Here is a 27930-nt window from a genome sequence, read left to right as displayed (position 1 = left end):
AGAAATAAGTTCTGGCCAAGATGTGCAAGAAAAGATGTGGAAGGGAACCCTCATGCGCTGTTGGTGGGAATACAAAATGGTGCAGCCACTATGAAAACAGCATAATGATTCCTCAAAAAAATTAGAAATACAACTACCACACAATCCATCATGTCCATCAAAATATGAAGGGATAAAGATAATGAACTGTACACACACACACACTAAAATATTAGCCATAAAAAAGCATGAAATCTTTCCATTTGCAACAACATGGATGGACCTAGAGAAAAATCCTTAGTGAAAAGTAAGTCGGAATGAAAAGGACAATACCCTATGACTTCACTTTTATATAGAATCTAAAAAAACCAAACAAATGAATGAATGTAACAAAATAGAAACAGACTCAAGATATAGAGAACAATCTGGCGTTTGCTAGAGGGGAGAGGAGTAAGGAAATAGGTAAAATAAGGGAAGGGGATTAAAAGGTACAAACAATAGGTATACTATGTACAGCATCAGGAATATAGTTACTAATATGTAGCAGCTCCGTATGGGACACATGGTAGCTAAATTTATCTCTGTGATCAGTTCCAAATGTATATAAAATGTTGAATCACTATGTAGTACATAAGAAACTAATACAATATGGTGTGCTAACTGCACTTCAATTTTAAAAAAGATATCAGCATATATATATATATATATATTTTTAAGATTTTTTATTTATTCATTTGAGAGAGAGCAAGCAAGAGCATGAGCAGGGGGAGGGGCAGAGGGAGAAGCAGGCTCCCTGATGAGCAGGGAGCCCGATGCGGGGCTTGATCCCAGGACCTGGGATCATGACTTAGCCGAAGGCAGACACTTAACCAACTGAGCCACCCAGGCGCCCCTCAGCATATATTTCTGAATATAGGATTTCACTATACAAGTATGTATATATGTATGTATGTATACATACATTTATTTTGACAGATATTTTTATTTTGCATACTTTAATTTCAGAACAAAAACAAACAAAAAAACCCACAGTATGCATCCAAACCCCTTGGCAGATATTGTTGAGCAATAACCATGTGACTATAAAACTGAATGAAGGAAAGTTCATTAAAACTGGAGTCAGGACACCAGAAGGGGGAGCTCTCCTATCCTACTACTCATAGTCACTCGCATTCCCACTGAGCAGAAAGAATTTCTCCTTGTCCAGCAACAAGCTCAGCCAATACGAAAATATGTACCTGAACCAATGAGAAGCCATCACCACCCTCAACTCTAGCTTTCCTCCAATGTACTTTCCCTCCCATCTTTCTCCTTTTCTCAATAAAGTCATGTTCCTCTTTTCTCATCTCCGGACTTGCCTATGGTTTGCCGTAGCTTGCACTTTCGATTAATCCTGAATAAACTCATTTTGATGGTAAAATCACAGGCTGTTTTACTTTTGAAGTTGGCAGAAGATAGTAGTACTTTAGGGATATTAGTACTATGTGAAATATTAGTACTATAAAGTCACAATAAGAAACCATAAAAATGAATAAAGTGGAAATACGGAGTAGGAAAAAAAAAAAAAAAAGACATCCAGATAAGAGAAGTTCCAGAAAGAGAGAAAAACATTTCAAGAGAAAAGCAAACATGTCAAGAAATGATGAGGATAAATTTTTCCAGAATTAAAGATAAAAAAAGTCAAGATTTAAAAGACCAAAGAGCCAAATAAGATATAAGGAAAAAACTCATTCCTAGAAAAATTAAGATTATGTAAATTGGTAGTACATTTAGAAAATATCAAAAATTTTTACAGCTAATGTGTTAGTATGACTTCTGAAAATCCAAAAGTAATTGAGAGTAATCCAGAAAAAAAAGCAAAATATATGCACAAAAATGTTTTATTGCAATACTTCTTATGACAGGAGGGAAGACCCCAGACACAACCTAAATGTTGGTAATAATTAAATTACGGTTTAATGACAGATTCTACAGCCACTGTCATAGGGCTGAGAGAAAAGAATATGTTTACAAATTTTATTATTTGAGGGCACCTCAAGATTCCAATAACAGCAAGAAGTTTACATTAAAACTACTGTGAGCATTTATTTCTTAAATTACAACTTAAAAACTTGTTTTTAAAAATCTGATGAGCCTGGTACATTGTGCTTTCAATACTTTACCAAGAATGGGCCAGCAACAATTACTTTTTAGATACACTGCACAGAAATATTAGCTTCCCAGAGTCTGTAGGGTATTTTTATACTAAAGGACAATATAATGCAGCTACTCTTATTGAGTAAGCAGCTTATGACAGCTTTTTGACTTATTAAATAATAAAATATAGTAAGGAAAATTTCAACATCCACTATGCCAAAGAAAGGCCTGGTCTTACTTCTACTAAGTGCTTTATATTTTTATCAGTTTTCATTAGCTCAGCTCCACATGAGACCATTGCCTGCCTTGATTTCTGGAATTCTGCCCCAATTCTTTTCTCCTAGTCTGTGTTGCCAGGGTTGCAGCTGCACAACCAATTCTTATTAAAATGTAAGTCTTTGAAATGCACGTCTATGGAAAGGGATATAAAGGATTTCATTATCTTTTCTCAAAACTAACAGTGAGGATTAAACCCCCACCCTTCCCAAGCCATACTACCACTCAGCTCCCTTCTTTACCACTCACACCAAATACAGTAAATCCAACTGCTCAGTTTATTTAAATGAAGTCATAAACTGCATAGTGAAACTTAAAGTCTAGCAAAAATTATTTTTAAATGACTTCTAATACTTACAATGTAATTGTAGGTTATAGCTAGATATTCACACAATGATGCATTACTTTTAAATACTACTACTAAATACTTCTAAAGAATAAATACTTGCAAGATAGAATAGGCGATTCTGTGATGATAATGTCAGAGTAGTAAGTTCAGAAACTTCAAGTCAGGAAAAGAAAACTGCAATTAAATTACTTAAAATGGAAAATATTCTACCAGGTGTTAATTTTGTTTTGAGTCCCACATTGGGCCCCCTGCTCAACAGAGGTTGGGGGGGAGTCTGCCTCTCCCCTCTGCCCCTCTCCCAGTTGTGCTCTCTCTCGCTCACTCTCTCTCTCTCAAATAAATAATGCCCCTAAAGTTTTCTTGGAGATGGAGAAAAAAAAATTGAAAGACAATTTATACCCCTTTTCCATTTTTCACTAGGATCTCATGTACTTTTTTTCTCTGGATAAATCCTTCAACACTGCTTGGCTTGCTCTTAAAGACAATTTATGACTGGATTCATCTTGTGAGAAGAGTTAACACAAAACTGTCAAGACTGTAAAGGTAAAACTTTTCAATTAAAAGTAAACAGGGGCAGCTGGTGGCTCAGTTGGTTGAGTCGGCCTTCAGCTCAGGTCATGATCCTAGGGTACTGGGATCAAGTCCCACATCAGGCTCCCTGCTCAACGGGGAGTCGCTCTTCCCTCTGCCTCTGCCCTTCCCCTGGCTTGTGCTCGCTCTCAAATAAATAAACAAGATCTTTTTTAAAAAATAAATAAAAGTAAACAGAGGTCAAATACTATGTTGCAAAGTGAAAATGACAGTTTTTTATTAAATCATAGTGTTTTTAATGCTGGTACACAGCTGGAATTCTCATAACATGTAGAACCTTAGAATTTCAACTATGTAAGTGAAAATAAAGTTGGCAAAATTCTTTGGGGTTAAATATAGCCTAGACTCTTCCTGGGTCATTCAATCATGGTTAAATAGAAAAACAGGGAAGGCATCGTAAAGGTACTACCCCTTTAAGATCTGATTATACAATACACATCTCAAGTTACAACAACAAAGCATTCTGAGAAAAAGTTCTAAAAAGTAACTATTTGTTGCATTTTAGGCGATCAAACTGAAGTCATTAGGTTAAATGTACCTGATAAAGTTTTTTAAATATACAAGAAATATATGATTATAATGCTTGTTAAAAGCATGTATTGAGATTACCTTACATCCATTACGATGGCTAGTAACCAAGAAAAAAAAAAGGAATAGAAAAAGAAAAAAAACAGACAATAAGTATTGGTGAGAATGTGAATAAATCGGAACTCTTGTGTGCTGTAAAATTAAAATGGTGCAACTCTTATGGTAAACAATATGACGATTCCTCAAAAACTGAAAAATAATGCCACCAAATCAATCCTACTTTTGGGTTATCTATTTAAAAGAACTGAAAGCAGAGTCTCCAAGAATATTTACATGCTCCTGTTCAAAGCAGTACTATTTACAATAGCCAAAAGGTGGAAGGAAGTCAAATGTCCATCAGCCAATGAATACATAAACAAAATGTGATATATACATATAATGGAATCCTATTCAGTCTTAAAAAGGCAGAAAATTCTGTCACATGCTACATGGACGAACTTTGAAGACATTATGTTAACTGAAATAAGCCAGTCACAAAGAGACAAATACCATATGATTCCACTTATATGAGTAATTCTACTTATATCTGAAGTACTCAAATTCATAGAAACATAAAGTAAAATGATGGTACCAGAGGCTGGCAAGAGGAAGTAAAAAGAAGTTTTTGTTTAATGGGTATTAGAGTTTCATTTTTGCTAGGTGAAAAAATTATGAAGATCTGTTCACAACAATGTGAATGTATTACTAAACTATACTTTTAAAAATGCTTAAGATGGTAGTTTTTACGTTATGTGATTTATACTACAATAAAAAAACTTTCTAATGTAATTGGAAGTGGGTCTCACCCTTAGAGATTCTGATGAGTTGATAAAGATGAAAATTAGGATAAATATGTTTTGTTTCTCAGTACTACATATTAATGTTTGTGTGTGTTTCTTTTTGGTAAGATAAGTAATACACCAATATATTACCATGGTGTAATATATTACTCAAAAGATGGAAGAGTAAATCATGAATAATAAATCTTCTCACCATTATCCCTAGCGATCCAGTTCTCCTCCACCCACTGGTATTAGCGTCTTGTGTACCCTTTCACAGATACTCTGTACACATAGAAGAATGCACATATATATTTTTTCCTTTTTAAAGTATTTTCATGTGATTGCACATATCATTTGGCACCTTGCTCTTTCACTTAATACTTTATCTTGGAAATCAGGCAGTATCAGTAACTTTTAAAAAACTGCCTCCCTCAATTTATAAAGGCTGTATTTTATGAGTATAACCAGTTCTCCAATAGATGGAAAGTTTCTAATCTTTTACTTTTGTTTCTAATCTTTTACTTCTACAAACATGATGCACAAAATAATCTCGTATATTCACACATGTAAAGTATGATGGAGTGAACCCAAAACCTACAGGATTTATCTGTGGGATAAACTCCAAGACACTTCTGAACATGGTCAATCAAAGAGTTTACAGACTGAATTTGAGGAGGCATTTTAGATTTTCACAAATATTTTCCAAATTTCCTTCTAACAGAATATACCAAACTGCACACCCACTAACAATGCATTAGAGTATCTGTATTTCCAATCTGTGAAAAAAAATCTTGAAAAAAAATGCCTCCCTAACTCCAATAAATAAAAAGGGGAAAAAATGTGTTTTCTTCCTCTGAAGGTAAGGATCTGTTTCTTTTGTTTATTTTGGACCACTACCCTGCTATAATACTGCAATATAAAAAAAAAAAAATCCCTTTCTATGCTGATCTGAAATGCACTTTTATTATATTCTACCTCCCTATGAATTTGGAACAATTTCTATTCTGTACTACTGACCTGTCTCATATACAGAATCACAATGTTTTCATCACTACTGTTTTATTTTTTTCATCACTATAGTTTTGTGGGTTTTTTTAAAGATTTATTTTAGATAAAGAGTGAGCGAGCAGGAGGAGGGGCAGAGGGAGAGAGAATCCCAAGCAGACTCCCTACTGAGCATGGAGCCCAACACTGGGCTTAATCCCACGACCAGGAAACCATGACCTGAGCCGAAACCAAGAATCACTGAGCCACCCAGGTACCCCCATCATTACTGTTTTAGAATACATTTTTAATATATAAGATAATTAGTTCCTTTTCTTTCATAACTTTTCTGGGTAATCTTATTTTTTGTCTTTTAAATTTTAAATTCACCTCGCCTAATTCTTTAAAACCTTTCTGGTATTTTTATTGGTATCATGCTGTATTATAAATTAGAACAGTATTTTTCAGATACCGAATTCTAATGATAAGTCCCTATTTAAGTCTCTTTTGAGTCTAAGGTGATTCTACTACAGATGATCTACTTTCTGAGAATACTGTAGGTCCAACTGAAAACCCGTACTGGTTAAGGGACAAGGGGAGCCATTACACAGTGTGGCTGTATCTAGAAGTGAAACTACAGCTTTTATGTTTCATCTCAATACAGATTTGTCATTGTTCGTGAGACAAAAAGTTCTTCAGAGAGGCAGAAACTGTTCTCCAAATCACTTTCTGTGGCCCTAGTGTAGAGAACTATAGCTGAAATAAGTGGTTCAGAATTCCATCCTATATAAAGAACTTAAAAATGAGTGAGTTACTATATGCTTAGAGCACCAGGATGAAGTGGGACCCTGAATCTGAGGGGGGGGGGAATTAACAGTGGGACCTAGAAAGATGTTTGTCCCACCTACTACTCCCAACTCATTTAAAAGACCAGCATTTCAGGTAAGTACAGAGAATTGCATAAAACTAAAAACTTACGTGTTCAAGTATGTAGATGAAAGGAATGGACTCCAAAGGTCCTATTAAGTGAGAGGCAGAACTTCAGCCTAAGAAAAGCACCCATCCTAACCACAGCCAGCTCAGCCTTCGCAGGCACACCTAGGTCCTAGGCCTCTATAGTCTCAAATTTCTTTGCCCTGAAATCCATTCGAATCTATAGTTTTTGACCCTAATAGCTTTACTAGTAACAGCACCACAGTCATGATTTTTAACCAAATTACTTCAACTGGCCTTGACAGTAATTGTTTCCTTTTGGGTGGATAATTTTCTAACTCTGGGAAAATATAGAAATCGATATAGAAATGATGAAGTCAACCAAAACTACAGTATTAATATTTTAGTGCTACTATATATATCTGTAATAATTTATTTTGATATTTTATGTTCTGTTTATTAAGATATTTAAAAGAGAAAAAACTGATATGCTAAATTTACAAGTTTACAAGTTTAATTTATTGGACATTAAAAATTATTTAAGTTTGGGGAGTCTGGGTGGTTAAGCATCTAACTCTTGGTTTCATCTCAGGTCATGATCTCAGGGATCCTGAGATGGAGTCCCAAGTCAGGCCTGGTGCTCAGCATTGAGTTTGCATGTTCCTCTCCCTCTTCTCCTTCCCCAGCTCGCTCACTCTCTCTTTTCTCTCAAATAAATAGACAAAATCTTTAAAAAAAAGAAAAAGATTAAAGTTTTAGGAAGATTTGTTTACGGGTAAATCTGCCTTGTAAACTGCTTGAAATATATGAGCGAACCAGAGAAACGTAACTATAACTCAGAATATTTAGGAATGTAATTAGGCATGAAAGTGTCAGCCAACATTTAAAGAGCAAAATTTACTCTTCCTTATCTGCCATTAAAACCCAATGACAAGGGATCCCTGTGTGGCTTAGCTGGTTGAGTGTCGGACTCTTGGTTTCAGCTCAAGTCATAATCTCATGGGTCGTGGGACTGAGTCCCACGTAGGTCTCTGTGCTCAGCGAGGAGACTGCTTGAAGATTCTCTCCCTCTTCCCCTGCCCCCACTCACATGTGCGCATGCTCTAAAATAAATCAATCTAAAAAAAAAAAAAAAAAAACCAATAACAAGACCATAGCAATCAAACAACAGTAAGAAATAAAAGGCATCCAAATTAGTAAAGAAGTAAAACTTTCACTATTTGCAGATGACATGATACTATATTCAGAAAAATCTAAAGGGGTGCCTGGGTGGCTCAGTCAGTTAAGCCTCTGACTTTTGATTTTGGCTCAGGTCCTGATTTCGGGGTTGTGAGATTGAGCCCCCCTATCAGGCTCTACGCTCTGTGAAGAGTCTGCTTAGGGTTCTCTCTCTTCTCCCTCTGCCCCTACCCCCTCACACCCACACGCACATGCGCGAGCACACACACACACACACGTGCTCTCTCTCACTAAAGTGAATAAATCTTTAAAAAAAGAAAGAAAACCCTAAAGACTGCACCAAAAACAACTAGAACTGATAAATGAATTCAGTGAAGTCACAGGATACAAAACCAATGTACAGAAATCCATAGCATTTCTATACACTAGTAATGAAGCAGCAGAAAGAGAAATTAAGAAACCAATCTCAGTAACAACTGCACCAAAAATAAAAAAATAACTAGGGATAAACTTAACCAAAGAGGCTAAAGACCTGTACTCTGAAAACTATAAAACGCTGATGAAAGAAACTGAAGACAACACAAAGAAATGAAAAAAGACATTCCATGCTTATGGACTGGAAGAACAAATACTGTTAAAATGTCTATATTACCCAAAGCAATCTACACATTTAATGCAATCCCTATCAAAATAGCAACAGCATTTTTCACAGAACTAGAAGAAAAAATCCTAAAATTTATATGGAACCACCAAAGACCCTAAATAGCCAAAGCAATCTTAAAAAACAAAACTGGAGGTATCACAATTCCAGACTTCAATTTATATTACAAAGCTATAATAATCCAAACATTATGGTACTGATACAAAAACAGACACAAAGATCAGTGGAACAGAAAAGAAAGCCCAGAAAGAAACCCATAATTTTTTTTTTTTTTTAGATTTTATTTATTTATTTGTTAGAGAGTACAAAGCAGAGGGAGTGGCAGGCAGAGGGAGAAGCAGGCTCCCCACTGAGCAGGGAGCCCTATGTGGGACTCAATCCCAGGACCCTGGGATCATGACCTGAGCTGAAGGCAGACACTTAACCAACTGAGCCACCCAGGCATCCCGAAACCCATAATTATATGGTCAATTAATCTTCAATAAAGGAGGCAAGAATTAGCAATGGGGAAAAGTCTCTTCAACTAACAGTGTTGGGAAAACTGGACAGCTACATGCAAAAGAATGAAACTGTACCACTTTCTTATACCATAAACAAAAATAAACTCAAAATGGATTAAGAACCTAAATGAGACACCTGAAACCATAAAAATCCTACAAGAGAGCACAGGCAGTCATTTCTCTTGACATCAGCCATAACAGCATCTTTTTAGATATGTCCTAAGGAAAGAGAAACAAAAGCAAAAATACACTATTGTGACTACATCAAAATAAAAAGCTTCTACACAGCAAAAGAAAGAACCAACAAACTAAAACACAACCTACTGAATGGAGAAGATATCTGCAAATGACCTACCCAATAAAGACCTAGTATCCAAAATACATAAAGAACTTATACAAGTCAACACCAAATAAAAAAAAATAATTTAAAAATGGGCAGAAGACATGAACAGACACTTCTGCAAAGAACACATACAAATGGCCAACAGACATATGAAAAGATGTTCAACATCAGTCATCATCAGGAAAATGCAAATCAAAACTACAATGAGATTTTACCTCACACCTGTTAGAATGGCTAAAATCAAAAAGACAAGAAACAACACGTGTAGACCAGGATGTGGAGAAAAAGGAACCTTCATGAACTGTTAGTTGGACTGCAAACTGCTACAGCTACTGTGAAAGACAGCATGGAGGTTCCTCAGAAAATTAAAAATAGGAGCACCCTATGATCCAGTAATCACACTACTGGTTATTTAGTCAAATAATACAACACCACTAACTCAAAGGAATATATACAGCCCTATTTTATTGCAGCATTACTTACAATAGCCAAACTATGGAAGCAGCCTAAGTGCCCATCAATAGATGAATGGATAGAGAAGAGGTGGTGTGTGTGTATATACAATGGAATATTACTCAGCCATAAAAGAGAGGAAAATCTTGGCATTTTTTCATGACATTGATGGAGCTAGAGCATATAATACTAAGCGAAATAAGCCAGTCAGAGAAAGACAAATACCTTATGAGCACACTCATATGTGTAATTTAAGAAACAAATGAGCAAAGGAAAAAAAAGAGAGAGAAACAAACCAAAAAACAGACTATGAACTATAGAGAACAGAGGGCTACCAGAGGGGAGGTGGGTGAAATAGGTGAAGAGGATTAAGAGTACACTTAATGAGCACTGAGTGATGTTTGGAAGTGTTGAATCACTATACTGTACACTTGAAACTAAAATAACACTGTATGTTAACTACACTGTAATTAAAATAAATTAAAATACCCACTGACAATACACATAGCACTCAACTTGTGGTGAGTTCTATGGGTCAACGATTTTTAAAGAAAACTACAGAAACAGATGACTATGGGGAATATGGTCTTGAGTGGAAATTTTCTATATCCACCCTAAGATCAACACATTTCCTTTAATTAGTATCATTTCCTCTAAGCATTTTTTCAGTGAACATGTACATTAAAACCATTCACAAATATTATTAGATGCTAATAAAAAAATGAAAATAGGTTTCCTGCATGTGACTACTTTTCAAAGAAGAAATGGCTTCTTTTATAAAAGCATGTCTTATATCCACATAGCACAAAACAAGCAGAGCATTTTCTCATGCTGCCCAGAAAACACTCTGTAATCAAAACCACAAAAGGGCTGCTTTTATGATTTCCTCATGGAAATCATGGCCTTTACAGTGAAAACATACAGCAACAGCTACAATAAATTCCAGCTGCTGTGGTAAGGATTATTATACTATGGGTTAGCTGCTGAATGGGCCCAACACTGAGCCACCAATTCTATTTACTTAAGCAAAGCACAGACCCTCAAATGGCAATTGTTTCCAGATATTTAAACCCTGGATCATTAACCAAAGTAGGAATTTAATATCAGTTTCATTCCCTTAAACTGTAACACTATTACCAGACTTCCAAAAATATTTTCTACCTATAGATAGAGACAGATATTTTGTATCATACTGACAAAACTAAAGAGCTAATACCAACTATTCCATTCCCTAAAAATCTCCAAAGCTACTTCTTTACAGATAATTTCAAGTTTAACAGGAGAAACTCTGAACCATTCAGGGGCAATATCTGAATGGAGCAATCCCATTCTACTTCCTTAATAATTTTCTTTTATATACACATTTCCTCATTCTCTCACATTTGGTGAATGAATTATTCCTAACGTGTGTGTGTGTGTGTGTGTGTGTGAGAGAGAGAGAGAGAGAGAGAGAGAGAGATAGAGACAGAGAGGGAGGGAGGGAGGGAGAGAGAGAGAGGGAGAGAGAGAAATACCTAAACCCACCAGAGAGCTTCTAAAAGACTGGTACCCACAGCAAAATGCTATCAAGTCAGGGAAATTGGTATATCTGAAATCAGCCATACGACCATGAAACCAAGAAACTACAACAATAATAAATATGTATTTTCTGGGTTTTTTCCATTTCTAAAATTGATATAATATTTTCCTATCATTAGCCAAACATAGGCTTATCAAGATGCCTCACTAATCAGATAATTATAAAAATTAACTTATTCAATATATATTCACTGAGCTCCTACTACATGTTAGCCCCCCACAAAAAATTTTTAAAATATATAGATAAAATAGAACTCAACATATTTTTAAGTGTATAAAAATGAATATACTGAAGAGGTAAAAGATATTATGTACAGACTATAAGAGATTAAAAATGAAGTGCAGTATTGGGCGCCTGGGTGGCTCAATTGGTTAAGCATCTGACTTCGGCTCAGGTCATGATCTCAGGGTCCTGGGATCGAGTCCCGCAACAAGCTCCCCACTCAGCGGGGAGCTTCCTTCTCCCTCTTCACCTGCCCCTCCTCCTGCTCATGCTTGCTCTCTCTCAAATAAATAAAATCTTGAAAAAAAATGAAGAGTGGTGTAAGTAGGTAGAAGTAACAGTAAGTTTTAGTTTATAGCAATTTTGACACAGCAACAAATAAGACTTTAAAGTCTGGCCTACAAAGATGTCCAAATAGGAATTTTAAAAACTTGTTTTTTAAGATTTTATTTATTTATATGAGATCATGACCTGAGCCGAAGGCAGATGCTTCACTGACTGAAGCACCCAGGCGCCCCAGATTTTTAAAAACTCTTAACAGAAGTACTCCAATCCCTTTTATATTTTATTTATAAAGAGTACTAAAGTCTGGGCTTCATGCTCAGGGGTGAAAGAATATCAATGTTCCAATTAATGTTAAGTAAGCATTTAGTGAAACATTAGATACATTAAATTAACAAGACAAGATGCTCACTGTAATCACAATGTGCCACAAGTTCTAGCCAATGTAATTAGTAAGTGAACCAATATGATATAAAATTTGAAAAGGATAAGCAAAATTTAGAACTATGTTTAATTACAAATAGACTATATTCCCAGAAAAGCTAAGTGAATCAATTGCAAGACTAATAGAAATACTATGTGAATTTGTTAGATTGGCTGATTAAACTTAACAAAGAATAATCACCTTCCTAATGTTCACAATAAAGAGATGAATTTAAGCGGTACAGCACCATGAAGAGGCAGTGCAACAGAGGTTTATTTAGCACAGGGATATCAGTGCCAAACAGATAGAGAGTATAATCTCAACTCTATTACTTCCTAGCTACATGAACCTCCATAAAATCACCTAATGTCTCTAAGTTTTCTCAAGTAAAAAATGAGTCCTTGTCAATGCTGGCCGCGGAGGTGACACCATGGGCACAAGGTAGAGGGGCAAGTTAGCTATCACCGCTGTGGGTGGTGGGAGAGCTAATTCAGGGGAGGGGGGAACTGGGGGAGGGAGAGTCGGGCAGCCCTGCACCCACTTTTTAAATTTTTTCCAGGGCCACAGCGGCAACCCCTCAGTGCAGATGGACCTCATTCCCAGAGTGACAAGAGCCACTGCCTAACCTGGAAGGAGGAATGCCCACTCCTGAGCAGGACTTCACTAGTGGAGGAGCAGCAACCACAGAAAGGAAGCTGCCTCCACTGGCCCAGGCATGAAACCAGATGCCACAGCCACGTTCCTAAAGGAGCAGCTCAACTGAGAAGTCACTTCCTTGGAGATCAACAGATGTGCCAAATACTGGTATAAAAGAACCTGGACTTTCTGACACTGTTCATCCCAACAATGATGTCATCAGGACAGCACTGGCACAAGGGACCCTCTATTCACCAGCACAGACATCTCTCCATGAAAGATCATTGGGTACCTCAAGAAGTCCAACAAAAATGAATTCTTATTCCAAGAGTAGATACCAGTAGAAGCAAGGAATTTCCACAACAGCTAGAATTTGGGTAAGACAGACAACAGACCACAGCATTTATTCATGGGATCAACTAATAACCATTTGGTGAGAAACTCAAGAGCCGAAGGACAAACAGTGGTTCAGCCATCAGTAGCTAATCGGGCCATGAGAAGAGTTAGTTTAGCTCCATCTGGAGCAGTCTTTCTTTTGTTATCAGGAGGCACGTCTCCTTCAAAGGAGTTACAGAAAACTTCTCTGGAGAGTAGATTTGGCTCTGTGTCAGTGAGTGACTCCCGACCACTGAACCCCAGTGCATATTCCTTCACTCCATTACCTGCTCAGCAGGCAGCCTCACCATACTCTGCATACAGACTCGCTTCCCCCGTAGTTGTACATAGGGCTGGATCAGTCACCTCCCAGCAGACTTCCAATCCCAACTGACCAACCTCTCAGTACCAAACCACTACCAAAGTAGGGTCCCCGCTGATCCTGATGGGAGGCACAGACTCAAGTAGCTTCCCATCCCAAGGCCAAGTGGGGTCACTGTTCCCCAAACACTGAGGGATGACCACCGCACCACACCCTGTGACCTTCACTGTAAAGGACTGTTCATGACATAGAACAACTTGCACAGCAGCAGTATGCCCTTTAGGAAGAGTATGGTTCCACATCGGCCAGACAGCCTGAAAGGCTTAGAGTTCCTGTGCTAGGCAGTACAACCAGCTTGGGAAAGACCTTCGTTCAGCTCTGTCTCCCAACCTGCTCATCACTCCAATATAGGAGGGGAAGACCTATTACGGCCCAATGTTATCGCAGACCAAACCACGGAACCGTAGAAATCCAAAGATCATAGGCAGCACTATATCGCCCAGGTACCGTAGGTGTTGGAAACGTGCAAAGGATGTCCAGCCAGCAAAGCACCCTTACATACCAAAGAAATAATTATGCTCTGAACACACGAACCACCTGCCCAGAGCCCTACAGGCCAATACAGCAGCGAGTGCAGGAGTGCAACTGTAACAGGCTGCAGCATGCAACACCACATGTGATGCTGGCACAAGATCCCCATCAACAGACAGGATTCAGAAAGACCCCAGGGAGTTTGCCTGGCATGACCCCAAGCTGCCTGAAGTCATTCACATGCTGCAGCACCCTGGCCATCAGGGGAGGCAAACGCAGCAGCCTACCTGCAGCACCTGTGCTTTGGCAACAACAAAGTACAGATGGAGGGGTACAGGTAAGGAGGAATCAAGCATCCGTCCGACTTTTTGGACGACAGAGTTTTGGAAGTTTGGAGGAATGCTGTGGGGTGCCCTCCGAAACCTTGTTTTTGCAAGTCTACAGATGAAAATAAAATAGCAATAGAAAAAAATGTTGGTAGGATACCTGCCTTGTTCCAACTGATGAGAAAATCTACTGATGCCGAAGTAAGGGAATTTGCTACAGGAGTCCTTTGGAATTTACCTCCATGTGATGTTATAAAGATGACAATCAATCAAGATGCTCTCTCAACCTTAACAGACACTATGAATGTTCCAGTTATTCTGGATGGAATAGCTCTTCTTTTCATGATGATCACAAAACTAAATTTCAGACTTCACTTGTTCTGCCTAATACGACGGGTTGCCAGCTCCACAGGGGAGGAAGTGAAGCAGCACATGCAACCCTGTGAGGTGCTAGTAAACTCACTTTTGCATGGGATCCACACATGTGTGAACACATGTGATTAGAACACCAAGATTGTGGTGAACTGCGTTTGCACCCCACGGAACCTGCCCAATCAGTTGCACCTGGAGGCCCCTCAGGCCTGGCTGCTGGGGCTGAATTAACTGGATGCCTTACCAGGAAAAGAATCTCCCAGCAAGGACTTGGAGCCCGGCTGTCAGCGGGCGAAAAAAAGGGGAGGACACAAGAGGATCAACGGGATGGAGCTGGTCATATCCCAAGACTGCCGAAGTACTCCAAAGGGGCGGAGATGCTGTGGCATCCATCAGTGGTAAAACCGTATCTGATTCTTCTACCAGAAAGTTGCATCCCAGCTACCTTGGAGGGCTCTGCTGGATCTCTCCAGAGCCTCTGCTGGAAACTAGTTTGCAGAGTACATCCAGGTGACCATCCACAAATACAAAGGGCTGCCCATGCTTGTAGGACTTCTGAAAGCAGATAATGATAGATGCTCCATCTGAAGAAACTGCTTTGAGGGATGTGGTGCTAGATGTTTGGGACAAAAAGCTCACAGGTAAATACACCGTGAGAGACCTGGCCAACCAGCTTCCCAGTAGCTCTGGCCCCCATGTACTGTCTGATGAGACCATCTGCTGTGCTCTGCATGAGGTCACCAGCAAAAACATGGAGAACAACAAAGTCCTGGCCAACTCAGGGGGGATAGAGACATAACCAAGGGCAGAGGAGACAGATCATCGCTGTAAGTGGTGAAGACAGCAGCCCAGGTCTTGAATACAGTATGGCAATATGAGGATCTCCAAAGCATTTCTAAAAAGGATGTGTGGAATCAAAACTATTTTGTTATACCTTTATTTTACATTTGAGTGAGACCAATTCAAATCGCATCCTTCTTTGTCAACCACTGACGAACAGATGTCACCCATCGTTCGTCAGCAGCATCTCCTCCTCACCAGCATCTCCTCCTCACCAGCACGGTTACGAATCAGAAACCCTCACTCTGAATACGATAGGACCCAGCCACCTATGCAGTATTACAATAGCCAAAAGAAAACCAAACAAAGGCTTATACTCTGGCTCCAGCAAATCTTCACCAACTTACATCAGTTCCTATTCCTCACCAGCAAGAAAACAAAACAGACAGCTCCCATACCGACTATATTGTAGTCAAAATGATTCCAACAGTAAGAACCCTGCCATACACAGATGTGTCTGCTGTCTCCTCATAGCTAAAAAGATCTTTATGTTGATGAATGAGTTCACTTCCCTGCTATTACTAATTATTCAACACAGTATGGACTGAAACCAACCACAAATTATATAGACTTTTATTCCACGAAACAACGTTCTTATAGAGCAGAACAGTACCCAGGGTTCCCAGACTTATGGGTTGTAGCATCAGTAGAACTACTCTATCTAATCTTGTTTTGAATGAGAAGAAAAGCCTGCCTTGCTCATTTGCTGAAATGTCCAAGTATGAAATGTATGAGTGAATAGCATTTTTTCTTCTTTTCTGAAGAATTATCAATGAAGTGAGGAAACCTTTGGGAGAGAAGACTTTGACTTTCTAAGCTCTACTTAGGTGTCAGATGTAACTACTTGTAGATTCTGTAGTTTGGTAAAGGTGTGGGCAATGCAATAAAGAAGTTTAAGAAATGGGTGAAATGAGATGGGGGATGTGTAGGTAAAATCAAAGAAAAGGGGATTTTTCAAATGTAAAGAAAGTTATGTTCTGATAGTTTGGACAGAAAAAGAAATGAAATGGGGCGCCTGGGTGGCTCAGTTGGTTAAGCGACTGCCTTCAGCTCAGGTCATGATCCCAGAGTCCTGGGATCGAGTCCCGCATCGGGCTCCCAGCTCGGCGGGGAGCCTGCTTCTCCCTCTGACCCTCTCCGCTTTCATGCTGTTTCTCTCTCTCTCTCTCAAGTAAATGAATAAATAAAATCTTTGAGGAAAAAAAAAAATGAAATGAATGTCCCTCATGTTTTACTGCTATTACTAAAAAAAACTGTTAAATAGTTAAGATAATGTTGAAAAGTATACAGAGTATGTCATTTAGCAGTTCAACTCATGTAAGGATTATTTGTATTATTAATAACAGAAACCGCTTTGTCCTTTAAGTAAAAAAGAGGTATTAATACAGTGTGTGTACTATATTAACCTTTCTAAAATCTGAAGAATTCTGAAACCCCAGTATATCTGGCCTCAAGATTCTGAATAAGGCAAACAAAAAAAAATCTGAATATGGGATTGAGGACTGTACATTTTTCTAATGCTTTATTAGGAAAAAATGAATAATTTATATATATATATTTTTTAAAGATTGCCAATTCCAGGTTCCCCACAATTGTTTTACCAGCTTCAGAGGTAGCAGGGGTTCAGTAGGCGTCTCCACCAAAGAGCTAATCACAAGAGATGATGGATACTCCTTTTCCTCTACAACTCTCATCTTGCCTAGTGAGAGATTTTTTTTTTTTAATTTTTTTTAAAGATTTTATTTATTTGACAGAGAGAGACACAGCGAGAGAGGGAACACAAGCAGGGGGAGTGGGAGAGGGAGAACCAGGCTTCCCACCGAGCAGAGAGCCCGATGTGGGGCTCGATCCCAGGACCCCGGGATCATGACCTGAGCCGAAGGCAGACGCTTAACGACTGAGCCACCCAGGCACCCCTAGTAAGAGTTTATTAATCTCAGTTAATAATCCTACTAGTATATAGTAGGATTACTATCATCATGATAGCCTATTCCAGTTAACAATAAACTACTTAGCAATGGCATGGACTATGTATTTATTTACCACCTTAACTCTTCTACTTAATACTTGAATCCTTGTAATCAATCAATGAATGGCCTTTTCTGCCACCTTACAAACCTGATAATGGACTGCATTATCAGAGACTTATTTGCCTAATTCACAATTCAAGTTTCATTAAGTCCCTTGAGTTATCATTATATAGTTTAGAATAAAAGATCTATCAGTTAAGACGGTTTCATATACATGAAACATAAAATCCAAAGCCAACTGGACTAAACTGAATTTAATGGCTCATGTAAACTAAATGAAGTCTAGAAGTATACTATCTTCAGGGAAGACTGGATCTAGTGGTCAGGGCATGGTTTTTCTCTGTTCTACTCCTTCAGTGTTTGCTTCCTACTCAACTGGTTTCCTTCAGTGTTTGCTTCTTATTCAACTGGTTTCCTTTTATGGTCAGAAGGTAGCTTCCAGGAGTTTAATGAGTACATTTTGATTTCTGTTGAAATTCAGCCAAAAAAAAAAAAAAGTGCCTTTATCCTAGCATTCCTAGCAAATAGCCTAAGATCATTCTGATTCATCTACCTGAGATCACATGCCTACTGTGACTGCCTTGGGTTAGGGCACATGTTCCATTCTAACAAACTCTTCGTAGTATTTATGAAATAAAGTACATTACAGTTGACCTCAGTGATTTCAACTTCTAATATTACTGAATGGTATTACTGAATTAAAATTGATAGGTTAAGCATATCATACAACTTTCACTACCTTCTTAAAAAGTTATTCCCCCAAACTTTAATGACAACCCATCAAGGAAAAAAAAATTAACTCAAAATGTCTTACAAAATTACCCACAGGCTTTACGATTTTCCTTTTTAACACAACAGAAACCAACACCATATATTTTCTCAAAGCAAAAGAGGTTTACATCCGACTTTTTCAAGATCACAACAGTAGAATTTAAATAGTGAAGAGTACATGATTAGCTTGAGTTAGGAAAAAAAGTGTTTTTGTTTCATAGAGCCTTAAAATAGAAGTGACTAAATAATCCATCCTGTAACTCAAGACTCCTCTTACAAGGTACTAGATTCACCATGAAACCTACCCCCCCACACACAAAGACACACAACTAGGTCCTAAGAGCAGATCAAAGATGTACACCTTAGGGAGACTTTTTCTGAATGTGCATTTCAAAGTCAAATACTAATTATTTCTGAATTACGATGTTTCTTACTTTTTATGTCCCTTATTCCTATAATGAGCAGAGAAAATAGAACATAAACTATCCTGTTTTTACGCCAGAGAATAGTGAAATTTATTACACTGAAAGCCAGTAATCAAATATATAGGAAAAGATCTGATATTAACAGTAAAGTCAAAGAAAAGCAAAAGACAAAATATGAGCACCATTTTTTTAGAGTAGAACTAACCACCTGAATATGTGTTATACAATAATCATCTTAAAAGCCAAACTTCATTTATAATCCTGCAGGGAAGCAGTGTGGTTAAAGAAAAGGATTTGAACTAAAAGAAAATCTCTGTAGGGGCACCTGGGTGGTTCCGTCAGTTGGTTTTGGCTCATTTCATGAGCGGGGAAGTCTACTTAAGATTCCCTCTCTCCCTCTCTGCCCTTCCCCCTTCTCTGAAATAAATAAAACAAGAAAGAAAGAAAAGAAAAGAGAGAGAGAGAGAGAGAGAAAGAAAGAAAGACAGAAAGAAGGAAAGAGAAAGAAAAAGAAAAAGAAAAGGAAGGAAGGAGAGAGGAAGGAAGGAAGGAGAGGGAGGGACGGAAAGAAAGGAGGAGGGAGGGGGAGAGAGAGAGAAAGAAAGAAAGAAAAAGAAAAAGAAGAAAGTAAAGAAAGAAAAGAAGGAAAGAATCTCTAATTGTTCAATTCTGTAGATTGGTTTTTCAAATACTCAACTGTTCAAACAATTCAATTCAGTAAATATGCACTGATGGCTTTATTAAGAAGACAGTACTGGTATTAGAGGAGAGATATAAACAGAGCCCTTAACTTCACAAAGTTTTGGGGCGCCTGGGTGGCTCAGTTGTTAAGCATCTGCCTTCGGCTCAGGTCATGATCTCAGGGTCCTGGGATCGAGCCCCGCATCGGGCTCCCTGCTCAGCTGGAAGCCTGCTTCTCTCTCTCCCACTCCCCCTGCTTGTGTTCCCTCTCCTGCTGTCTCTCTGTCAAATAAATAAATAAAATCTAAAAAAAAAAAAAAAAACTTCACAAAGTTTACAATATGCCTCAAAAGCAACATATACAAAGCAGCATTACTGGACAGCACAGAACATAATCAAGGAGAAATAAATGAATGAGACACTAAAGACAATGGGTAATCAGGAAGAGGAGAAATCAAATGAGAGGATTTCTACAGCCAGTAATAGAAAACCTAAGGGCAAAACTGCTTAACATTAAGGAAATTTGTTATCTCACATCACAAGAAATCCACAGTTAGGGTGATTCTACATACATTACATGGAGCCCCAGTTCTACTTCTCTGCCGTTCTCTTGAGTCTGCCTTACTTTACATAAGGGCATCACTTTCAGGCTAGTAGCAAAATGGCTACAGCAGTTCCAGATGTCCCATCCAGATAAAACCACCTCTAGGGAGTAGAGGGATCAACTTTTTCCTTCTTTCTCAAAACCAAGAAAACCTTTCCCAGAATCCTCTTACAGACTTCCCTTCTATTACTCAGTCGCCAAAACTGGATCTATTCCTAAAATGATTCCCAAGGCAAGGGCACCTACCATTAACCAAGATTAGAGTAGATGCTGTTAATTATCATGACCATCATTTTAATGTTAGGCTGAATATTTCAAGAAGACAGGCCTTGGAAGATGGTATAATTAGGCAAAGAAATAAAAGAGAAAAATACAATGACAAAGGATGTGCCTAACTGAATAAAAAAAGTCAAACTGCAACCATACACTAAATACACTGTTAGGGACAAGGAACTTTCCTAAACTGCACTGCTGTCATTCTCTGTAATACAAAAATTAATTTACTATTCAACAGAGAGTAAATGCTAAGAATGGAGGAGGAGGAGTTCTCTTTTTATGAAAAGGATTTAGTTAATTATCAGTGGGGACAGTCAGACTCACCACTCCTTGTCAATGGAGTCACCCATTTAGCTATCTCTGGGTTGAGAACATTCCATATTATGCATACAGATGATTACAGACTCACTGTCAATAGAAGTTGTTCCTTGAAGGTTTCTTCTCATTTGGGTTCCAGGTTTCAGTCAAACGTCCACAAACTCGCAACTGGCCCTATGTGCAAATGAAAGCATGCAATTAGGAAGCAAAAGGCTACAGGGAACAATTCCCTCCTCCCCCATCTATATTAACTGATCCATAAGAAAACTGAACTTAAATACCAGATTCAATAAACCCCATGTTCAAACTAAGCAACTTGCATTTCAAAGGCTAAGTGCTTATTACACGGTTACCACCCTTTCACATCATATAAATGTATTGTTGTGTCCACAGAATACCAGATACAACTCTTAGCAGAAGTTGCCCACTGGGTAGAATCCAACACACATTTATGTGTGGTGGACACAAATAAGGTTGACCTACACTCATGTTAAAGGACAGCTGCCTACATTTATAAATCAGAAGAAGACTCAACATGGAAATCAAGATTTCTGACCTCTCTTGGGGGAAAAAAAAAAATTAGAAGATCTAGCGGTAATGGGCCCACATTCCCACATGGTAACAATCTGCTGGAGCTGATTAGCAGCTAATCCTTTGGGTGGGTCACAGGCTTTGCAGTTGCCTGCAGATGTCATCACTCTCTCATAACACAACTCAGTTATCTGTCTGGATCCTGCTGGCATCTGACTTTGCAAACTCTGCTATATTTTTATAATAGCTCACAGGGAACATTAATTACTATCAAAGCCAAGCATGTTTTTCTGCCTTGACAATACAATATAGTATAGGGCTAATGACTACATTGATTTTGGAGTCAGCAGGCCCTAGGTTTGAGTTCTAATTCTGCGATTACTAGCTGTGTGACCTCAGACCTATTTTTGACCTAAGAAATATTTTTTTTCCTAAGATATATTTCTTCATTTATAAGCCTCCAAATAAACATATAAGCACTTAACACAGTCAACAAACAGGCCTAAATCATGTCCAAGCTGAAATGAAAATCCCAAATTCATTGCCTTCTCAGTTTTCTCCATCTCCGAAAGCTGCAATGTGATTCATGTGCATAAGCCTCAAACCTCAAAGTCCTTATCATATACTTTCCTTCTCCCAAAACCAATACCAAGGTAACTGATTCTCTAAAATATGTAATTTGAATGAAATCTCAGAATCCCATAAAAACAAATAACAATGCCTCCATCAGAATTACTTTCCTGAAATTACCTACAAATTCAACCATTTAAGTAATAGTAGTTTGAAGTTTCAAGGTTCCATATTATGAAGAATATTAATATTTCATTAAAAAAATGAAGACGGGGGCGCCTGGGTGGCTCTGATCATTAAGCATCTGCCTTAGGCTCAAGTCATGATCCCAGAGTCCTGGGATTGAGCCCCACATCGGGCTCCTGGCTCAGCGAGGAGCCTGCTTCTCCCTCTCCCTCTGCCTCTCTCCCTGCTCATGCTTTCTCTCTCTCTCTCTCTCTCTGTGTCTCAAATGAATAAATAAAATCTTAAAAAAAAAAAAAATGAAGACGGGGTGCCTGAATGGCTCAGTAGGTAGAACATGCAACTCTTGATCTCAGGGTTGTAGGTTCGAGCCCCACACCGGGTGTAGAGATTACTTTTAAAAAAATGGGGTGCCTGGGTGGCTCAGTTAATTAAGTGTCTGACTTGATTTTGGCTCAGGTCATGATCTCAGGGCCGTGAGATCAAGCCCCACGTGGGGCTTTGTGCTCAGCGGGGAGTCTGCTTGAGGTTCTTTCCTTCTGCCCTTCCACCAGCTCGCTCTCTCTCAAATAAATAATCTTGTTTTTTAAAAAATGAAGACAAAATACTGGGGATAATACCAATCACTCCTTGAAAGATACTGACACATTACATTTTGTAAGCTTACATGTTTCTTCCAATCTAAACTAACAATGAACTAGGATGCTATGCTTCATCTGAAAACAAAATTAAGAAAAGAGATGGCTAGAATTAAAAAATCAACTGTTTCTATAGAACTGTTCAAAGAACAATCAAAAAATCCACTTTTGGAAATATTACCACTGGAAAATATGAATTACAAATTATCAAATGACGTGTAACAATGACAAATACATGGAGAGATACACTATGTTCAAAATTCAATGATCTTAACATGTCAATTCTCTCCAATTTGAGCAAAAGATTCCACGCATTTCTAATCAAAATCCCAGCAGCTTTTGTAGAAATTGAGAAGCTGATTCTAAAATTCACATGGAAATGCAAATGAGCTAGAATGGCCAAAACAACTTCAAAGATAATTAATATTGGAAGCCTTATACTACCTGACTTCAAGATTTGTTATAAAACTGCAAATATCAAGACAGTGTGGTACTGAAAAGAGACAGATCAAGAAAACAAAATTGACAGTCCAGAAATAAACCTTGCTACAAAGGCACTACTTCAGTGGGGAAAGGGAGAACCTTTTCAACAAATAGAGCTGGAATGACTGGATGTCCACACCTTGTGCCACATATAAAAATTAACTCAAAATCGATCACAGACCTAAAGGTAAAACCTAAAACTATAAAATTCCACAAAGAAAACATAGTAGAAATTTTTTGTGGTCTTAGACAAAAATTTCTTAGATAAAACACAAAAGCATGACAGGTAAAAGACAAAAGTGACAAACAGGACTTCATCAAAATTACTAATTTCTGCTATCTGCAAGACACTTAACAAAACGAAAGACAACTCACATGCTAAAAAAAAAAAAGAGAGGCAAATCTCATGATCTGAAAATGGACTTATATTCAGAAAGAATACAAGAAAGATGCTCAAAACTCATTAAGAAAGCCCCATTTTATTTTTAAAGATTTTATTTATTTATGTGAGAGAAAGAATGAGAGAGAGAGAGCATGAGAGGGGGGAGGGTCAGAGGGAGAAGCAGTCTCCCTGCTGAGCAGGGAGCCCAATGTGGGACTCGATCCCAGGACTCCATCCCGGGACTCCAGGATCATGACCTGAGCCGAAGGCAGTTGCCCAACCAACTGAGCCACCCAGGCGCCCAAGAAAACCCAATTTTAAAAAGGAACAAATGGGGGCGCCGGGGTGGCTCAGTCATTAAGTGCCTGCCTTCGGCTCAGACCGTGATCCCAGGGTCCCAGGATTGAGCCCCACATCGGGCTCCCTGCTCAGCGGGAAGCCTGCTTCTCCCTCTCCCACTCCCCCGTTTGTGTTCCCCTCTCACTGTGTCTCTGTCAGATAAATAAAATCTTTTAAAAAATAAAAAAATAAAAAGGAACAAATGATTTTAACATACTCACGAATGATGTACACACAGCAGATAAGGACATGAAAATATACCTTAACATTATCATTCATTAGGAAAATACAAACATTGGCAAGGATATGGAGCAAGTGGAATGATCATATGCTATTGATGAGAATGTAAAATGGTAGAACCACTTTAGAATACAGTTTGGCAGTTTCTTAAAAAATTAAACACACACTTAACATACAAGCCAGCTATTCCTAGGTCTTGCCTAACAGAAATGAAAGTCTATGTTCACAAAAGACTGTTCTTAGCACCTTTATTTTTAATACCCAAAAGTGGAAACAACCCAATTATCCATCAAGAGGTGGATCGATAAACTAAGTGTGGTAAAGCCATTCAATATTTTACTACTTTTAAGAAAAATAATGAACTATTATACACTATTTAACATGGATGTATCTCAAAATAATTATGCTAAGAAGCCACACCAAGAGTATATTCTGTAGAATTCATACACGCAAAACTCTAGAATCTCTAGGGATAGAAAGCAATTCAGTTGATTGCCTGGGAACAGAGGATGGTGGACAAAAAGACCCACAAATGGCTGAAAAAAAACCTTTTGGAGGTGCCAGATATTTTCATTATCTTGATTGTAGAGATAATTTCACAGGTATAAAAACTTCAAAATTTATTAAACTGAACACTTAAATATGTGCAGTTAATTTTAAATCAAATTCATTGCATATTAATAACTGAAAGCAAAACTGATTAATATGAAAAGCAAGACCCTTTCAATGCAGTAACTATGAAAATCACAGCCACTATCTTTTTTTCTGAAAAATAATTCCATTGAAAAGTATATTATCTCAATGTTAAAGATCAAAACCATAATTACCGATCACAAAGAAAGCATATGCCAAAAATTGCACTCTAGCTAACCCCATATAATTCAGCATGGGCAAAAAGAAAATTTAGAGGATTTCATTATTACTCATTCAACTGCAGTCCACAACGTACCCCAGGCTTTCATTACATTTGGTAGGAATTAGATAAAAAAAGTTTTTTTCACTGTCAACCAAAAACATTTTAATATAGTAATTTTATTAGCATTCATCCCAGTATCACTACTATACCGTATTTCACATTCTGCTTAGAATTAATGAAGAAATCATCAAATCAGATCCATTTTAATTGTTAACTGCTGACATGGCTTGGTGCTTTTTACATATTAAATGGCACCTCTATCCCCATCTGCCTATTATTTATACTGATAACAGAAAATTACATTATTTCTTCAGCTGAATTTAATCATTAAATTTTATTTTAGATAATATCAGAAGTGTGTAAGCCCATCTCTATCCAGAGATATGTATTCTCCAAGTTAACAGTCTCAGTTCCATCACACTGCTATGAAAAAAGGGCTTCATCTTTAGAGAAATGAGTTAGTAGTGCTACCTTAGAATACTTTTAGGGCAGTCACAGAGAAAAATCATGCTAGTTCTGCATCAGCACAAATGGCACAACTAGAATGAATGAGCAGAGGCTCTATCTTCCACATATTAGAACATCTTTCTGAGTCACTGTTGCCTCAAAGGGAACGTCCTGCCTTCGGATACCTATCATCAGCAGTCGGAGTATTACAGCAGCGATCTGAAAATACCAGATAGCTGATCTAGACCAGCTTTATGATTCCTTGCAACCCTCAGATGCTCTTATGAATTTAAAAATAAAAATCTATTTTTAAGTGCCCAAATCCACTGCAATTCAAAAGTCTTAGGTTTAAGCCGGTCAAACTACAAGAAGCTAAAGCCTTAAGTCTTACAGTAACATTTCTGTTTAGTTTCCACTTTTCCTCAATGAATAATGGCTTAAATTACCAGGCCTTGACCCTATTAAATTACTCTGATACTGAAAGAAAAATATGTACTAAGTATGTGTTCCATCTCCTTGCTCATTTAAGTCAAATGCTAATTCTTTCTTTCTTCCCAAAGAAATACAGATCTGGCAAGAACAATAAAGATCTATGAGAAATCTAGTTCAATTTCTTCATTTTACACACTGAAAAAAGTAAAGAAATTTGCCCCCAAATTCTAAACTAATCAATATACTATAAAACCTATTAGCACTGTAATAAATCACTACCATTTATTTCCTCCTTAAGTACACTGTAAAGAAAGGCATATAACCATGCAGTTACACAGTTTAAGTGAAAAGTTATCTGGGCAATAATATCCTAGCCAATGGTGATACTATTAGAGATTCAAGCCATTTTGCCTCTAGCTACTGTTCACTGGTGCTGTTAACGTTCCTGGACCCAAAAGCGTAGGACGTGGTAGGGTTACAGAAATGGATAGAAATGACAGTATATACATGAATAGCTGTGAATGAGGCAAAACTTTTAAACAGGGAGAATGAATGTATTTCTAACTACCAGAGTTTCAAAACTGGTGGAAAAGGCTGGGACGTGGTAATAAAGATGCACTACCAGTGGGAATGCAAAGTTGTACAACCACTTTGGAAACACTGTGGAAACTTTCTTATATACACTTACCAGGCACCAAAACAAACCCACTCCCAAGAGAAATGAAGACAGGTCCACATAAAGAACATGGACCAGAGGAGGCAGTAGAGGAGAGCAATTAAGAAAACAGGCTCTGGAGTCTGTCAGAGCATGAATTCTGGCTCTGCCACTTACTAAATATGTTGAGTTTAGACAAGTCACTCACCATGCCTCAACTTCCTAAACTATAAAAAGGAAATAATTCATAAGGCTATCATGAGTTTAAATTATGTTAATACACATAAAATGCCTAGATAATGTAGTCTGGCACAAAGTAAGCCTTCAGATAAATGACTATCAGAAGGGGAATGGGATTTAATACATGATGTAATATGACGAGAGTAATTTTCTGAGCAAGTCAAAGGGCATTTTTAAATACAGATGCACACCCACAGCCACTGCAGTACAATGTAGTGTTTAAGAGTTTACTTGGATTTTGTTTGTATCACTTCATTGTGTCCAAGTCTGACTGCCACGGAGAACTGTAGGCCAACTTCCCTGAGATTTGGTTTCATCAACTATAAATAAAAACAACAGCCAATTACCTCAGAGGATTATTTTAAGAATGTAATTAAGATGTATCAAGTGCATAGCTAGTACAATGCTTGGCACATGGTAGCTAAAAACTGATACTATTTTATTACACTATATTAAAATAAGCACATTATAACTACAGTGACCATTTGTTCTTACTTGCTAATGATAGCCCCAGTTTATGCAAGTTTTCACAATGTAATTACTCAGAAGTCAGTCCCCTTTCTATCTCAGTATGTCCCAGTTTAGATAATAAATTTTCTCAATATGTCCTAGTTTAGATGATAAATTACATGGTTGCCCTAATTTATAACTGAAATACTTTCAGGATTTTCCATTTATTTAGTTCTTTATCTTTTCAAATGTTCTCTTATGTCTTTTTAATGACATTACCTCTTTGCTCTCCAACTCACCATCCCCATTTTACACACACACACACACACACACACAGTCTCTGGCTCTTACTCTCCTTATCTCTTTATCCAGGTGCTTGGTAACCTCAATGCACAAATCCAGGTCTGTGCCCCATACTCCTAACAATGTCATGTTTCCCAAGCCTCATCTTTCTCAAATTCCTATCTGTCCCTTCAGTGTGAATTCCAGAAAAAAACCTACTGACCTAAAAATATCACCACCACCAATTAGTATTTTAGCGGTCTTTAGGGACATCTACATTTTAACAGGTAACTCCTTTAGAAACAATGCCTTACCCCAAAGTAGAGAACCTCTAATAATATGAATTTTAGACACTGAGAGCTGACTAAGGGAGATATTTTAAGAACCATTTTCAC

The 27930-nt window shown here is 37.8% G+C and overlaps 1 protein-coding gene and 1 pseudogene across 7 annotated transcripts in view; one reads left to right on the top strand and one right to left on the bottom strand.

Annotated features, from left to right (window-relative positions):
* The window catches only part of CDC42SE2 (CDC42 small effector 2), a 185768-nt gene that overhangs the window by 53865 nt on the left and 103973 nt on the right, over window positions 1-27930 (bottom strand). For 5 of the 7 annotated variants that reach the window (XM_035014054.1, XM_035014053.1, XM_035014056.1 and 2 more), the window contains one exon: window positions 20839-20921. The gene's annotated coding sequence lies outside the window, so the exon portion shown is untranslated. Of the gene's footprint in view, window positions 1-20753; window positions 20772-20838; window positions 20922-27034; window positions 27553-27930 lie in introns of those variants that run through there. The other 2 variants (XM_035014058.1, XM_035014059.1) reach the window with 2 other exon arrangements.
* LOC118017094 lies at window positions 253-16079 on the top strand (annotated as a pseudogene).

Source organism: Mirounga leonina, unplaced genomic scaffold, assembly GCF_011800145.1.
Source record: "Mirounga leonina isolate KUSES-001 unplaced genomic scaffold, KU_Mleo_1.0 Mir_168, whole genome shotgun sequence".
In the NCBI taxonomy this organism is placed as follows: domain Eukaryota; kingdom Metazoa; phylum Chordata; class Mammalia; order Carnivora; family Phocidae; genus Mirounga; species Mirounga leonina.
This window is presented reverse-complemented; position numbering and strand designations above follow the sequence as displayed.